The sequence below is a fragment of the Ipomoea nil genome, unplaced genomic scaffold, assembly GCF_001879475.1.
Source record: "Ipomoea nil cultivar Tokyo-kokei standard unplaced genomic scaffold, Asagao_1.1 scaffold1769, whole genome shotgun sequence".
In the NCBI taxonomy this organism is placed as follows: domain Eukaryota; kingdom Viridiplantae; phylum Streptophyta; class Magnoliopsida; order Solanales; family Convolvulaceae; genus Ipomoea; species Ipomoea nil.
Window position 1 is genome coordinate 780,104 of NW_017618197.1, and position 17,640 is coordinate 797,743.

General features: G+C 37.9%; 1 pseudogene; it reads right to left on the reverse strand.

Moving 5' to 3' along the window:
• Nucleotides 1–6,508: 6,508 nt before the first annotated feature.
• Nucleotides 6,509–17,279, reverse strand: LOC109192145 (annotated as a pseudogene).
• Between the last annotated feature and the right edge of the window lie 361 nt (nt 17,280–17,640).

Genomic DNA, 17,640 nt, shown 5'->3' on the forward strand with positions numbered 1-17,640 from the left:
AAACTCTCTACTTCTACTCTTTTCTTAAGTCTAATTATGTTCAAAACCTTGCTCTAGTTCGCTGGATTCCTTGTTTGGGTGCTCAAACATTGAATCCTAGCAAGTTTTATCCTGGGAAGCCTAGGCTACAATGCTCCTAGCACTTGTGGGAGGTAGCAAATAAGGTTTTAAGGAAAGAATGATCGCTCGACTCATGCTAAAAACCCTACACCAAACACGAGCCAATCTCTTCATCTTTCCTTCCCTTTCTCTATAGAAAATAATAATCCTTATTTTGTAGGATTATTATTTGGTTTTCACCAACGATAACCCAACAGTCTTAAAACCTTATACCTTCGTCTTCCCGTTGGTTTTTGTCTCTAATTTCATTGAAGAAATAGAGGACCCCGTACTGCCAATCTTTGGGGAGGAAAATGTTGTTGCGGACAACAATGGAGGAAATGACAACAATGTTGTGAATTCCCAGGCACCACCAGTGAACGTTGGTTCACAAGACGGTGGCAGCACCGAGAGATATATTCCCATGACTCGGGTACCTTCGGTACCGAGCGGATCGGCTGAAAAGCCGGAGAAGTTCACTGGTGTCGGATCGAACTTCAAGAGGTGGCAACAAAAGATGTTGTTGTACCTAGCAACTCTCGGCTTGGCAAGGTTCTTGTCCGAGAAAGTTCCTGAGATGAAGGAACAAGATGCCCAATCCGTGATGGCGATTGGCTATTGGAAGGATTCGGACATCCTATGCCGAGACTACATCTTGAACGGATTATGTGATGCGTTATACGATGTGTATCGCAAGATCAGCACAACGAAAGCGCCGTGGGAAGCCTTGGATCATAAATACCGAAGTGAGAATGCCGACTCAAAGAAATTTGTGGTTGGCCGATTCCTCGACTTCAAAATGGTTGATTCAAAGGTCGTGCTAAGTCAGGTAGAATATTTGCAATTAATCTTCGACGAGATCCATGACGAGGGCATGGTGCTGAGTGAAGCCTTTCAAGCGGGATCCGTGATCCACTTGTTGCCTCCAAGTTAGAAGGACTTCAAGGACTACCTTAAGCATAAGCGAAAGGAGATGAACCTGGAGGACCTGATCCAGTGACTCAGGATTGAGGAAAGGAACTGGACGAATGATGGGAGAGCTCCTATCATTAGTGGCGCTAAGGCCAACGTTGTGGAGCACGGTAAAAGCTCCAAGAGGAACAAGAAGGACAAGTGAAAGCTAGGTCCGAAAGGTGGTGTTACCAAGAACAAGTTTCTTGGTGAATGCTACAATTGTGGCAAGCCTGGCCACAAAGCGTCTGAATGCAAAGCTCCAAGGAAGAAGAACAAGAGTTCTGAGCCAATGTTGTTGGCGACAGCAGTCAGAAGGAGTTCGAGATTAGCCTTTCGGCTATGGTGACCGAGGTGAACCTCGTGGGTCTAACCCACGTGCGTGGTTCATCGATACCGGTGCAACCAGTCATTTGTGTTGCAACCGAGAGATGTTCGACACCTTTGAGACCATTGAGGGTGAAAAGGTGTGGATGGGAAATTCTGCTCAGTCTGTTGTGGAAGGCATGTGCGAAGTGGTTCTGAAGATGACTTTCGAGAAGGAACTGATGTTGAACAACGTGCTGTATGTTCCAGAGCTGAGGAAGAATCTTGTGTCTGGCTCGCTGCTAAACAAGCATGGGTTCCGCATGGTGTTCGAGTAACACAAAGTAGTTTTGTCTAAGTTAGGAATGTTTGTTGGTAAAAGATATGTAACTGGTGGGCTTTTTAAGCTCAGTGTAATTTCTGTTATCAATAAAAGCAAAGTTAATTCTGTTTACTTGCTTGAGTCTTCCAATTTGTGGCATGGTAGACTAGGTCATTTTAATTTTAATTCTATACGTAGATTAATTAGCATGCACCATATTCCTAACTTTCAAATTAACACAAATAACAAGTGTGAATTTGTGTTGAGGCAAAACTAACGAAGGTACCTTTCAAATCGGTAGAAAGGGAAACTGAACCACTAGAATTAATCCATAGTGATTTGTGCGATTTTAGATCGATACAAATGAGAGGTGGTAATAAGTATTTTATCACGTTTATCAACGATAGCACACGATACTGCTATGTGTATTTGCTTAAGAGCAAAGATGAAGCCGTTGATAAATTCATTATTTATAAGAATGAAGTGGAAAACCAATTTAATCGGAGAATTAAGAAGGTTAGAAGCGATAGAAGTGGTGAGTATGAAGCACCAATTGGTGACTTCTGTGCAGTGTAGGTATCATACACGAGTGTACGGTACCTTACGCACCTCAATGGAACGGTGTTGCCGAACGAAAGAATCGTACATTGAAAGATATGATGAATACGATGCTTATAAGTTCAGGCCTACCTCAAGGTATGTGGGGTGAGGCGATTTTGACAAGTAATTACCTTTTAAATAAGGTACCCCGCAAGAAGCTCGATAAGATTCCTTATGAGCTGTGGAACGGTAGGAAACCTTCCTACCAGTACCTGAAAGTGTGGGGGTGTCTTGCCAAAGTTTTGGTGCCAACACCTAAGAAAGTAAAGATAGGTTCTAAGACGGAGGACTGTATCTTTATTGGCTATGCACATAACAGTAGTGCTTATCGGTTCTTAGTACATGAGTCACATAATCCGGACGTACATGAGAACACGATAATAGAATCAAGAAATGCATATTTCTTTGAAAATGTATTTCCTTGTAGGTCCAACGAGGGACCAAGTACGTCAAAACGGACGTTTGACGAAACTATGGATAATGATAGTGGAAAATCTTAGAAAGAACCCGAGCTCGAGCCGAGACGCAGTAAGCGGGCAAGAGTTAAAAAATCATTCGGTCTGGATTTTCTAACTTACTTGTTAGAGTATAATTCGGGTACTCTAACTAACTGATGTCTCGGCCTTCTGGCAGAAACTAGGTGAGGTCGAATGCTGAGGCTGAACCCTATATGCTAACGGTCTGGAACTCGAAAGTTCTGACTGTTGTGGAGATTAAATTCATCCGTTACAGAATTAATTTTCTATTAATTTCAACTTTTGAATTCTAAATTTAATTCTTAGGTAGTGGTCTGCTCTTATAGCTGTTGCAAAGCTAGTTTTAATGTCAGTTTTAATTGCCAAAGTAAAGGCTATTCATTCCTTCAACCCTATATAAGAAAGAGTTGGGCACCAGAAAATTGACAACACAAAAATCATATTATCCTAGCCTCAAAACTCTCTCCTTCTACTCTTTTCTTAAGTCTAATTGTGTTCAAAACCTTGCTCTAGTTCGCTGGATTCCTTGTTTGGGTGCTCAAACATTGAATCGTAGCAAGTTTTATCCTAGGAAGCCTAGGCTACAACGCTCCTAGCACTTGTGGGAGGTAGCAAATAAGGTTTTAAGGAAAGAGTGATCGCTCGACTCATGCTAAAAACCCTACACCAAACACGAGCCAATCTCTTCATCTTTCCTTCCCTTTCTCTATAGAAAATAGTAATCCTTATTTTGTAGGATTATTATTTGGTTTTCACCAACATTAACCCAACAGAGAGAAGACAAGAGAATAACACATGAAGCAAGAGAAAATAGAGAGACATACGTAAGAAGTGCAAAAGAGCAACAAACATCATAAAGCTTCTTACAAGTTTTATTTAGAAAAGAGACTTAGAAATTTGAAAAAATTCATTCCTTTGAAAGACTCTAAGAGTTGGAGAGAAAAGAAAAAATTATTTTCTTTCTAAAATCATCTCTACTGAGTGTAGATAGAGGATAGTGGCACGTAGTTGTGAAATCATGTGCTTAGTGTTGGCTTTGTGATCAAGGCACTGAGGTTGTGAGATTGGTGTTGGCTTTGTTCCTCCGACTATTAGGTAATACTTGATTTAGTCCCGAGCTTTTAACAGTACCCAATTTAGTCCTCTAACTTTTAAAATCATACTCAATTTGATCCTCCGTTACAATTACCACCAATCCACTGTTAAAGTGAGGACAAAAGCATCATTTTGATTTCTAAAACTTGTTTATTCCTCAAAATGATTCGCCGGATGAAGGTACGAAGATGATGAGGAGGAGTCGGATAAAGGGTGTTGTTCTGCGGTGGACGGAGATGACGAGAAAGGGAAAGGGGTTGGATCCGTGCCGAATTCTAGCTCCTCGGTGGTGTTGGCGGTTGAGGATGTTTCATCGGAGGATGAAGAAGACCAACGAAAGAGAGGTTGTCGGTGACGCGACCGTTCTTCCCGGTTGATGAGTCAGAAATGGGGGCCATATCCGTGATGGATCGCCCAGATTCCCGAGGGCCACTCATTGGTTTCAGACTAGAAAATTGATCGTTGAAGATGAGCCTTTAAACTCTGAAATCGCCTCTACTGTTCCATGTTTGCTTCCGGCTGATTCCTCGGTTGATTTGTTTCATTGAGGCTGTGTAGACCTAAGATTTAGGTGCCGGTATGCAAAAAATGAGAAGGGCGAGAAAGGGCGCGGAGGAGCATGACGGACGGCGTGGAGACAGATCTAGAAGAGAGGAGAGAAGCATGGCGAAAGGCGTTGATCGTTCGGAGGAGACACACCTCACAGCGCTACTGCTTCATCGTAGGTGAAGAAGACGTCGGAGACCAGCCAATGCCGCCAACCATCTTCCTCAAGGTAGTCGGTCGGCGCTTCCTGGATGAAGAGCGATCATCAACGACGCCTCTGGAGTCTGAAGCCGCACGGTGGTGGAGCACCTCCGTCGGAACCCAGCCCTCATCCATCGTTATCCTCACCGTAGCCCCACCGTTAGCAGTAGCCGCGCCGGTGATTGCAATGCCCGCAAACGTATTTTATACATTCAAATGACATTTTTGCCTCTCACTTTAACGGTGGTTGGAAGGAATTTGTAACGGAGGACCAAAATGGGTATTAACTCCATATATATATATATATATATATATATATATATATATATATATATATATATATATATATATATATATATATAGGCTGGGGTTCTAGTGTGTCTAAGGGTTTAGGTGAGGTTTACGGTCAAATCAAGACCATTGAATCAGACCATCTTACGGCCAAGATTGCACAACAGATTAAAATGAAAAGACTGGTAAAAAAGAAAAGTAACGGAAGAAGTAATAAATTTGGGGTAATAGGGTAATTTAAAATCACCGCGTAAGTGACCGGAAAAGGAAATGAACGCAAGAAACGGGTATTATCCCTAGGGTTAAGAGGAGACGGAAGATTAGGAGCTCCTGTCCTGAACGCACAAACGACAAAGAGAGAACATTGCACAAGCCATTGACCGAGGACTTTGAGAAGACGAATCTACTGCTACAGAATCGAAGACGTATGGCCGACAACACAGCAAGAAGAAGCCAACGGCGGGCATCCATTGAAGCTACGAGTAGACTGAGTAAGCATAACTGTGATTATTCTTGTGATTACAGTTTTGATTTTGAGCGAATGCATGCAAAATGGTAGTAAAAGTCTGTGAAACTGCAAGTTGCGAGGCATTAGTTAGGTTTATTTGATAATGTTTAAAAATCGTTGGGTGAGAGTGGAAGACAACGAACTGGACTGTGGTTAAACAAAGGGAACCCTACGGGGCTACTGCGAGAGATTTCAAAATGGGTAGGATTTAAAAATTTACAGTGGGGGATTTCTTTGTTTACTTTGAATGTGAAAGCACAATACAGTAATGGCGTGAGAAAGTGTAATGGCACTGGCAGATAATTACAGAGTTGTGCAAGAGTAGGGATAGACAGTATGCTCAACTACACAAGTGAATGTATTGAAAATTACAGATTGATAAAAAGTACAAAAAGGATAATGATGTACGACATGAATATAAGACACCGTAAAAGACAAACAAACAACATTAAAAAGAGGACTGCACACGAAGGTAATTCATTGTTTATGAACCGTGCAACTAGGGCGTCATTGAATGTGCACACGAAGGGAACACCCAACCACAATAATGTGCAACCATGGTGTGTATAGTATTGCAATTTTAAGTGAAAAGGGTAGTGATGTAAGATTAATTGGCAACATGGGTAATAACCCGTTTAAAAAGTGTGCAACTAAAAATTTAGAAGCTGTGCAACTAAATAACAAATAAGATATATGAAAGGTGCAACCTGCGTAATCATGTAAATGCAATTTTAATTTAATCGACAAACGACCGAGTAAATTTAATTGAATGAATTGTGGAACGTAAATGTTTATATTGGTGATAATGTAATAACAATGAAAAAATTGGTGAAATACCTAGACATAGTTAGTGTAAAGTTTATGGAGATGTCGACTGTGCAACTAGATCGCAATCGGTTGAGCAAAACCGGTATAGTACCCAGGTAATTAACAATAACACGAAAATAACATGAAAAATAATACTCAAACACTAGGTCCACACATTTATTAAAACAAAACAGAACAACAAAAATCACCTCGCATGGGCAGAAAACAGTAAAAACAAACAACTGAACGTCTAAAACTGTTAAACCAAACTCAAATAATAATTCCGATGCAAAAGCACACTTAAATCTAATCATTGCGCATGGGGCATGTACGACTATTATGGCCATACTCGTTACAGGTGTGACATTGTCGTTGACGACGTTTCGACTTCTCAACAGCTAACTCCCTCGTACGTTTGAAACGTTTGCCACAACCCTTGTTATTAGAGACATGAGGGGGACGAATATCAACGTCACCAACATCAGAAGTACTGCAAAAGGACTGAAAAAGTTGTTTTTTAGAAATAGATGGATCAGCGTTGGAACCATTTTCCGCAGTGAACCCGGTATTCAAGTCTTTCAAAGCTTTCGTGACTGCCAGGACATGATCAACACTCTTCGAAGCCATGGTGATGCACGAATAAAACTCTGCCCATGCTGCACCCATAGCCACATCCAAATCTGCAACCTCCCCGCGTTGAACACCCAACAACTGACGAACACAAGCATCCCTAGTCCACCGTGCAACTACGTACCGAGAAGGAATAGAATCAACCTTACGCTCCTTGAAAACCCAAAAAATATGACGACAAAGTAAACCCCTCCGTGTAAACAAATTACACGTGCACTCAACGCCGGTATTAGAACAGTCAAACAACACCATGTGCGGCACCAAATCTTCATCATCTTGAACCTCAAAACGGGTTACCATCCCATCGACATTTGAACTCACCATACGACACGAAAAAGAACCTGCAATAACCTCAGCCTGAACATCATAAAAGACATTTATAGTATAAACTGCAGCTGCATGCCTCTCAATCAACAATGGTGTCTTGCACACAGGAAAATGTCCCTCACAATCCGCATTTAGTTTGGCCTGCGTCTGACATTGGGCATCAATTGCTCCTTCAAGATTGTTGATCAACTCCGACAAACTAGCATGATGGTTTGTGCAACTACCAAACACGCTATTTGCAGCCTCCGACCTAGATGTTGTGCGGAGCAAACCACCCATGAAAACATCATTAAAAAATGCAGGGATCCAAAACGATCTCAAATCATACATAAGACAAAACCAACGGTGCTCAATGAGGTTATATTTTTCCATAACATGAATCCACCCGTGCTCAAAATCCTCCACAGACAACATCTCATTCCAAACAACATCATTCAAAGCAGATCGAAACTCCTTGTCTTTAGCTAAAACATTACCGACCTTCTCGCCAACCTTTGACAATATATGCCACATACAAAACCTGTGGCGAGTAGTACTAAACACCCGAGGGACTGCAACACGCATCGATGGATCTTGATCCGTGATAGTGCAACTGAGAACACGGCCCATTGCAGTCTTGAACTGTTCCAGGAGCCAAACATACGAGTCCACATCCTCGCGAGAAATCAAGCCCATAGCAAATGTCACACCTTTTTTGTGATTGTCAACACCGGTAAAAGGGACGAATACCATACCATACCTGTATAAAAACAAAAAATGAAAAACGTAACACAATGGAGAAACAAAAAAACATGCAGCCCAAAAAAAAAAAGAAAAACAAAAACAGAAAAAGCATATTAATATTGAAAAAAAAAGTGACGTAAATATTTGTTAAAAGATATGAATCATACCTATTCGTTCCATATGTCGCATCAAACGACACTACATCACCAAAAGCTGCAAAATTCTGCTTTGCAATAGGGTCAACCAAAAACAACCTCCGTAACTGATTCTCAGAATCCAAATCATATCGAAAGAAATAGTCGGGGCAAGTATCAACCTTCTTAACATACTTGTTCACAACAACATTAGCATTCGAACTACCAATGTATGCCATCAAATCACGCTTTAAATTTTTAAAATCAACACATGTCGCACCAATATTAGGATACGACCCAACAAGCTCCCTAGACAACCGAAACGACCTATTAGGCCCAATGTTGGCCCTTGCACAATTAATAACAAAAACCTGTTGTTGAAAACTCATTTTACGATTACCCCTTAGAAAAGGCTTAGCAACATCCGAACACAAACAATGATTATGACGGAGTTCAATGAAATGAACAACAAAACAACCATTGTCAACCATCTTGAGTACCAACTTCGCATTGCAACCCACTCGATTAGAAACACGACGGCACTTTTGAACCAAACGCGCATCATCAGACTCATCATTCCCAACCCCTACCACATCAGCAGATTGCTTGAACCCCTCACGGGAACAAACTAACACATTTTTTACGACAACACTGTGCCTATCCCTACGCTTGGAACTACGGCGAACAACAAACCCAACGACAGACGCATAATGCCTATAAAAAGCAATACCATGATCAAGAGAAGGAAAAAGCTGACCCTCAAAAGGCCGAACAGCCTCATCACACGAAGGATTCCAATACTTCGTCCCATCGGCAGACACGTCCATAACACAATCCTGGAGAGAACTCGAACGAACTGCACAAACATCAAGCACAAAAACTAGGTAAACAACATGATTAAAAACGTTTCAAAAATGCACAACATGGCCAAAAAAAATGTGAGCACAATGAAAACCCCAATACACGACTAAAAAACAAAAACATGACTAATAACATGTGAATAAATGCCCAACATACCCAAAAAAAAAAAAAAAAAAAAAACAAAACAAACTGTGTGCACAATTAAAACGGCCATACATGCACACTGCGTAAACAACAACTATATGAACAAAAGGAAAACAGACAAACAAAAAAAAACGTTAATAACCTTTAAAAAAAAATCCAAATAGGTACAAAACAAGACTACAAACATGTAACATAAACGCGGAACATATCAGAAAACATGAGCAAACTGCCTGCACAAAGACAACTCCCATGAATGCACACTGCGTACCTAATCCCCCCCCCCCCCCCCCCCCCACCAAACACCAAATGAAAAAAAAAAAAAAAAAAAAAAAAACGATAACAACCTAAATAAAAATTAAAGCCAGGTAGGTACAAAATAAGACTAAAACCAGGAAACAACAAACCAAAAAAAAATAATAATAAAGATAACCTACTGTCTGCACAATGAAAACTCCCATATAAGCACAGTGCGTAAACAAACACTACAACACCAAATACAAAATAATAATAATAATAATAATAATAATAATAATAATAATAATAATAATAATAATAATAATAATAATAATAATAAAAATAAAAATAAAAATGAGAAAAACCTAATTTAAAACTAAATCCCACACCACCACCCCGCCACACTAAACAGAATTTTCAATATACAAACCAATATCAAACACTATACGTATTTGAAAAGAAAAAAGAAAAGTCAAACCCAAATGAATACTAATAATCATCGAAATTGTACAAAACAACAACCCAGTAATAAAAAATTGCAAAAAAGATCAAAATGAAAAAATGAAGTGAAAAAAAGAAAAACACAGCCACCACAAACGAAAAACATATTTACCCCAAAAAAATACACCCGTCGTATATGTATATAAGAAACAATTTCCAAACGCAAAAAAAAATGAGCATAATAATAAATACATTAAAAAAACATCAACAATATTATACAACACGATGAACTTAAATACTGCAAGCATACAAACACAAAAACTGAAATAAGCCCACAACACCCACACCTAACAACTACAAAGGAAATACATAACTACGCACAAAAATACAAAACAACGACGCACAAACAATATACATTGAAACAAGTCCACACCTACAACAGATAATCAGCAACACCCACACGTACGGAAACGAATAAAAAAATACGGAAAAACGAAGAGTCAACACCCATATCAACCCCAGCAATAACACACCAAAATAACTAATACAGGAATACAAAAAGATAGACAACAACAACATTAAACGGTGCACAACAAAAATATATTGGAGACAAATAAAATACACACCTGGAGAATCCATAGCCACCACCGCGAAAAAAAACACACAGAGATACAGAAGAGACAATATAGACTGATAAAACACAAAGCAACACAACTGAAACCAGAGAACTAGGCCAACAATATATAAACACACGGTACAAATATGATGGAATCAATAAAAATCTTAATTGCCTTATTTAAGCCAACTACAAACATGCAATCACCCAAAATAAAATAAATAATTAAAGGAAGGAAAAAATAAAAAGACAAAAAACACCCCACCAAAGTGGCGGCAACAATGAAATAAAATCATCCTAAAAATAAACCAAAAAATAATAGCCATAGATCTAACTAAAATCAAGCGTCAAGATTTGACCACAAACCTCATATAGCAATATGACCTCATTTGATCCTCTACCTATATATATATATATATATATATATATATATATATATATATATATATATATATATATATATATATATATCTTACTTATTACTCTTACGTATTGCATAAGTCTAATTCACTTAGAGCTAATCTAGTAAAGTATTATAAAAAGATTAAAAAGTTTGAAAAGTCTATTCACCACATCCCTCTAGACTTTTCACCACCCAACCGGGACCAACACATCTATCAAGCAATAATTGACCATTAATAGGTAAATGTAAGGTTTGAAATTTAAAAAAAAAAAAAAAAAAAAAAAAAAAGTCTATATATCTAGTGTTATGAGAAACATTATCTAAATAAATTGAAAACACTTTATTTCTTAATTAAACTCATATGGGCCAAAGTCCATGCTTGGGTCCGGGCCTAAGTCCTGCTTTGACTTGGTCATAGGCCAGTTTCGAGCTAGTCCTTGAGCTTTTTTTAATAAGACTTGGATCAACCATGTACAAGCTCGTCCCGGTTCAGGCTAGGTCTGGTGAAACCCGTGCCCAATTTTTTTCCGGGTAAATTCAGGGCTGGTTCGGTCCTGAACAACCTTTGACTACTCACTCATTACGCATGTCATCTTCAACATGTCACATGTGTCATTTCCACATTCTTGCGTAACTAGAAAAACGCAGAGCCAGTAATTGAGGGTTTGCACTAGATAAACCTCACATTGTGACCGCAGCCCAGTCGGTAAAGAACCATAATGAGGTAAACCAACTTAGGTTGTCCATAACTAGTTCAAACCAAGAAGGTGACCCTAATAAGTAAATGACCATAAGAAGGTAAACCAGTCTAGGTTGTTCATAGTTGACCTGCTCAAACCAAGAATACTAATATGCATGGGGAGTCAAACTTGTAATATTGTGGTCACGTTTCCTAATAAAGAAAATAAAAAATTTAAAAACGAATTATGACTAAAATAGGCATTTGATTTTTATTATTTTTTAAAAAAAAGTTTAATTCAATTTTCAAATTTAAAAAAGTCTAAACAAATTAACCCACTTCAAAAGGTAATACGGTAATTGGTAACCTTCAATGATTATTTAGTCTCGCTCCAATAGTGTGGTGGAGTTTGAATCCTGCTGGCACTTGTGGTGGGGTACCAATATGGTGAAGATTTCTTGTGTATAGAGTGTATAGGCGGTAAGGATCTAGAGAATTGTCTGAACGGGTTGTGGTTTACCTCTTCCGATCCAATAGCTCTAAGGGCAACATTTTGGGAGTCCAGGCTACTATACAGAGATCTATGAAATTATTTGAGTGACTCACAATTTATCTTTTCAAATCACTCTAAGGGCGGGTCACGGGAGTCCAAACTCCAAAATATAGTTTGATGTAAGTTGTGATGTCTGGGTTATTAAAATAAAATGATTGAAGGTATGACAATTTAAATGATTTTTTTTTAACATGGGCAAACTGGCAAAGTCAATATTAAATTTTGGGGGACAAATGTGATATTTCTGGTTCTTTTCGTTATTTGTGTGTTTGGATTGAGACATTGAGTTGACAACTTGGCATTATCGTGGAAGCTTAAAATGGAATGTTGTGCTGTGAGCACGTCCATATACATAATTTCTATACTATAAATTCATAATTTATATTCATAATTTATATACTGTAGATTCATAATTTCTATATTGTATATTCATAAAATTTATACTTTAGATTCATAATTTTTAAACCGTAAATCTCATAATTTAAATACAGTAGATTCATAATTTCTATACAATAGATTCATAATTTCTATACTGCAAATTCATAATACATGTACTGTAGATTCATAATTTCTGAATTGTAAATTTATAATTTCTAAACTGTATAGTTATCAATTATGAACATATACTTCTCTGATTTGTGAAAAATAGAGTTCAACAATTGGAATCTAAAGTATAAATTTTATAAATTTACAATATAGAAATTATGAATCTATAATATATAAATTATGAATCTACAATATAAAACTTATGAATATAGAATCGTGCGTGCACGTGCTCACAGCATAATTTGCGGGTTAAAATAAAACTAAAAAGCACCTTTCATGGACACTTGTAGAGTAAATGTTGCGCTTCAAAGACCCCTAAAATTATGATTGCGAAAAAGACCTCAATAAAAATAAAGATAAATTAAATAAGAAGCTGCACATAAAGGCATAGAGCATTGTATATTGCCATCTCCACTTTTAAAAGTTAATGTGACACTTCTCAAATACGGAGTAGTTATTTAAAGAGATAAGTAAGAATGCTACTTTAAATTGATTTGCTTCAAAAAAAAAAGACATCCACAACCTTTATTTTATCCCATTGTCTCCTGCACACAACTTTTCCACATCATCATATAATTTCATAAAATACTATGTGTACTTTAATTTTCTGCTCAAAATTTCTACTCCCGCTCTAAAATTCTTGATGTAAATACTTTTTTAGAGACCAACATGATAAAAATAATCAATCATTGTTTGCCATATCATGAAGTAAAAGTAAGGGAATAGAATTTGAGAATATACATAGTAGAGCTCTATAATCTCATCTCCTATTTTCTCTCCAATTCTTCTCCCCTTTTTTTTGTGGGTCATACTCCTCCACACTCTTACAAATCATCTATTATTTTATTCAATTTACAATAATTAATAATTTCAACTTTATAGTTATAACTAGTTTTTTACGCGTATTACGCGAATGGAATAATACCTGATGGATTAAATTAAATCGGGGGTCCAGATTAATTAACCCGAATGAATGAATAAATGTAAAGAATATGTGGTCAAAATGATAATAGGGGTGTGAATATAGGTACAAATGTAGTCCCGAGGACTGATACTGTATTAACTGAATGTGTAACGCTATTACAGAGGTTCAGGACGTATAATAATAACAAGACAATAGGAAGTAAAGATACAAGATGCCTTGATTAGGACATCAAAGAGGGATTTTATAGCCTTTGTCACCATAACAACCCCGGAGAAACCGTTGGAGATGACCCCAACCGCCTTGGGCCACAACAAGCGCCGCATGACTTGGACAATGCGGAGACCTCGTCCTCAGCCGAGCCCGGAGCCCGGTCGAGCCAACCTCACATAGGCCGACCCCGGGTGGCCGAGCCCGCGCTGGCCGACCCCGTGGTGGCCGAGCCCACGTGAGCCGACCTCAGGGTGTCGAGCCCATGTTGGCCGACCCCGTGGTGGGTGAGCCTACGTGGGCCGACCCCGGGGTGCCGAGTCCATGTTGGCCGATCCCGTGGTGGCCGAGCCAACGTGGGCCGACCCCTAGGTGCCGAGCCCATGTTGGTCGACCCCGTGGTGGCCGAGCCTACGTGGACCAACCACGGGGTGCCGAGCCCATGTTGGCCGACCTCAGGGGTGGTAAGCCGACCCCGGGGTGATTCGTCATGCCGCGTGCGCAGATTACTCAGTATCGGGTCTGATCCGCTCCATATTAGTTTGCTCTGGGTCCGCTCCGTAATTATTCCATCAATACCTAATGTTTATTTTTAAATATGTATTTCAAAGTATATCAATGTAAGATTATATAGGAGATGTTCATGGATATAGGTAATTGAATGTTAAATTTGTTTATTTAAATCGGTAATTCAAAGTATATGAATGTAAGATAATATATGAGATATTGATTATAATTGTCATTAAAATAAATGTTTGCAACTTTGTAAAAACGCAAGTCTAAAAATGATAGTCTAAATAAATACTACTTTTGGTTTGAATTTCTCGAAGTCTTTGTAATTCTCTTTTGGGTAGCATTATCATTGTCTTCATCTCTAGTACTTGTCCTCTCCTTTTTTATTGGTAGTGTGCCATTTGCAATTGGGTTACTGGTGGTAGCATAGAGGGTATCGTCATGCAATGAGATTAGGGTGTAGCAAACTATGGATTTGTCTTGTTGTGTATATGACTAGGATCTTAGTTGTACTATGAACTCTTGATCTTGCAAATGTCTGTTGATATTTGGCCGTGGTAGTTTGTTTCCCCTACATGTTTCATGTGTTGTGAGATGCCTGTCGTAGATTCTCATGTGAAAGTATTGAACAAAATATTAATAATTACTATATTTGTAGAAGGTTCATGAGTAGTACCTTTTGTTCTAGTTCCATAACTTGTTTACTTGATAGTAAGAACAATTACTATGAAAGTAGTCCAAATACTGATGTCGCAATGTGTCCAATATCAACAACAATTTCCACATCCAATTTACACATGTTCATTTTAAATTTTATATTTTTGGAATTAGTGTGAATGAGTGTAGTACTTGATTTTTTTTTTTTTTTTTTTTTGTGTGTGTGTGCGCTTTTTTTTTTTTTGTAATTTTTTTTTTTTTTGATGAATTGATACTAATCTTGGAGTACCCACTGCTACCTTTTCATCACAATGCATGTAGTCAAATAGTTTATCACTTTGTGCATAAACATTTTTAAATTGTGGTTATATCTTATATTAAGTATTTTTATTGTCAAAATTGATACTGATTTTACCTTTAATCAAAGCAGGTTGAGTCTAGAAAATGAAATGAATTGTAAATTTATATTAGTTTTAATATATTTAAAGGATGCACAATACGTATTTTACATACAGGATCAATGAATGGTGAAACAGTGGCTATTTTTGAAATTTCTTCATTTATGGATTTGCAAGATTGTTTGTAGCATTGTTGTAGTCTCGGCATCTTTTCAATGCGCCAAGTGTGTCACGATGTTCTATTGCCCTACATTGACATTTTTAATAATGAGTTTTAATTTTATCTATATATGATAATTATCTAATTACCATTTACATATTATTATCCGCATAAAAGTATACCGGTCCTTTAGGTGTTATGCTTGAGGTACTTTGGTTCAACCATTATTGTTGAATGAGTTCTTGTGGATATAGAAATGCTTTAGTTTATTTAAGGAATAAGATTAGATAAGGTAGTAAAATTTTATACATTTGAATCATTTTAACAAAAAAAAAATACGATTTACCGTTAAAGTGAACAACTATGATGTAGTCTAGAGATATTACGGATAGTTTCCCACTTCAATTTCTTGGGTTATTTAAATAACATCTTTGTTAACAAATCATCGCCAAGTAGTTAATATGATTGACTTCAAACTGTTTTTTATTTTTTCCATGGTATTAATAAAATACTTGGTAAATAAATATATACCATTATTTTGTATTATAACTTTGATATTTAATTACAAGATAGTGTAAAAACAAGACAACTTGTTGATCTGAAGGGTTGGAATCACAAGTCTAGAGAGAGGTGGGGGGAGGGGGTCAATATACTTTTGTAGATTTTGAAAATCTTTACTATTCAGAAATTCTAGACTTTTTTTATTTGAAAGGAAATTCTAGACTTATATAAACTTAAGTTAGAACAACTTTTCGTAAAGGATTTGACAATGAAAATACGTGAACTCTTTTTGTTTTTAAGCAGAATTTTAGTTTGGCAAATTTTAGGTTTGGTTGGATCAGAGACTTGTATTTAAAAGCTTGCAAAGTATGTATATATATATATATATATATATATATATATATATATATATATTATATATATATATATGAGTTAATAACCAAAATGGTCCCTCGACTATGCTGTAATTACCAATTTGGTCCTTTACTATCATTCTTACACAATTTAATCTTCAACTATGTAATTTTTATCCAATTTAGTCTTCTATTCAATTTTCTGTTTGTTGAATGTCAAAATTAATGGCAAAACAGTCATTCACAAGCTTTCTTCATCCTCACTGTTTAGCAACGCCATGCTACATGGCCATTACTGTTGAGCATATGGTCGAAGTGCCAAACACCATGGCCATTGCCCACTCAACGCTGCTGGGTTACATATTCATAAATCTTCTTGATGGATTCCACCTACCCAGCCAAAAATTCCTCCTCAACAAAGTCCGTCAGTTGTGTATCATTGTGCTCATCAGCAACCTTGTGCAAGTTCAACAGTTTTTCATTTATTAACTTATCAAGTGACAAAGCAAGCTCCATTGCATATAATGCATCTCCTTTCTCCTAACGGTCAAAATCAGAGAGAGGCATCAATAATCTTCACTTAAGTCATTGAAAAACTTGCAATGCCATTGAGAGCAATATTGTCCCTGTCGAAGTAGGCATACATTGCATGATACACATAGGAAATAGTGTACTCCACATTGATTTGATCATTGATGGCGGTCTCATGGGCATCCTTGACCATGTGGCGAGCGAGCGACGCATGAGAATCGATGGAGACGAGCCCGAGCTCCTTCTTCACTTCTTCGAACGGATTGAACGCAACTGCATGGAGAGGATCCTGCTTCGATGCATTGACGATCACCAAACCACCACCGCTGACGGCGGCGCCAGGTCCAGCACGCCTCTCCAGGAACCTCGCGGCAGCGTTGGAGCTCCTCCACAAATCGAAGGAAGCGAGGGAGTGAATGCGGCTAGCGTTGTCAAACTTCAGGGCTTGGAGAGAGTTGGAAGTGGAGAATTTGAGGGACATTTTTGTTGATTCAGTGAAGGGGACAGAAGGGAGTGTCTGAGAGAGGAGCGTCTCTGCCATCATTTAATAGTAGTTTTTATTCACGGAAGGGAGTGTCTGAGAGAGGAGCGCCTCTGCCATCATTCAGAGGACTACTTTGTGTAAAGAAACATGTGAAATTATATCATTGTGTTGGAAAAATTAGCTTAAAATGGCATATTAAGTGGCTATTTTGTGGTACAATTATCAGTGGGGTCCACTTCTGATTTGTGTCGGGTCAAAGTGGATTCGGGTTCTTCGTAGTAAGACGAAGAGATTGATATATTGTACGCTCAAAACGGATAATGGGTGAATGATATATTGATTCTCGAAGTAGACCCATTTAAGTTGGGAAATGAAGGGAAAATGTAGGACTTTGTCCCACATTGGTTTGGAAACAAGA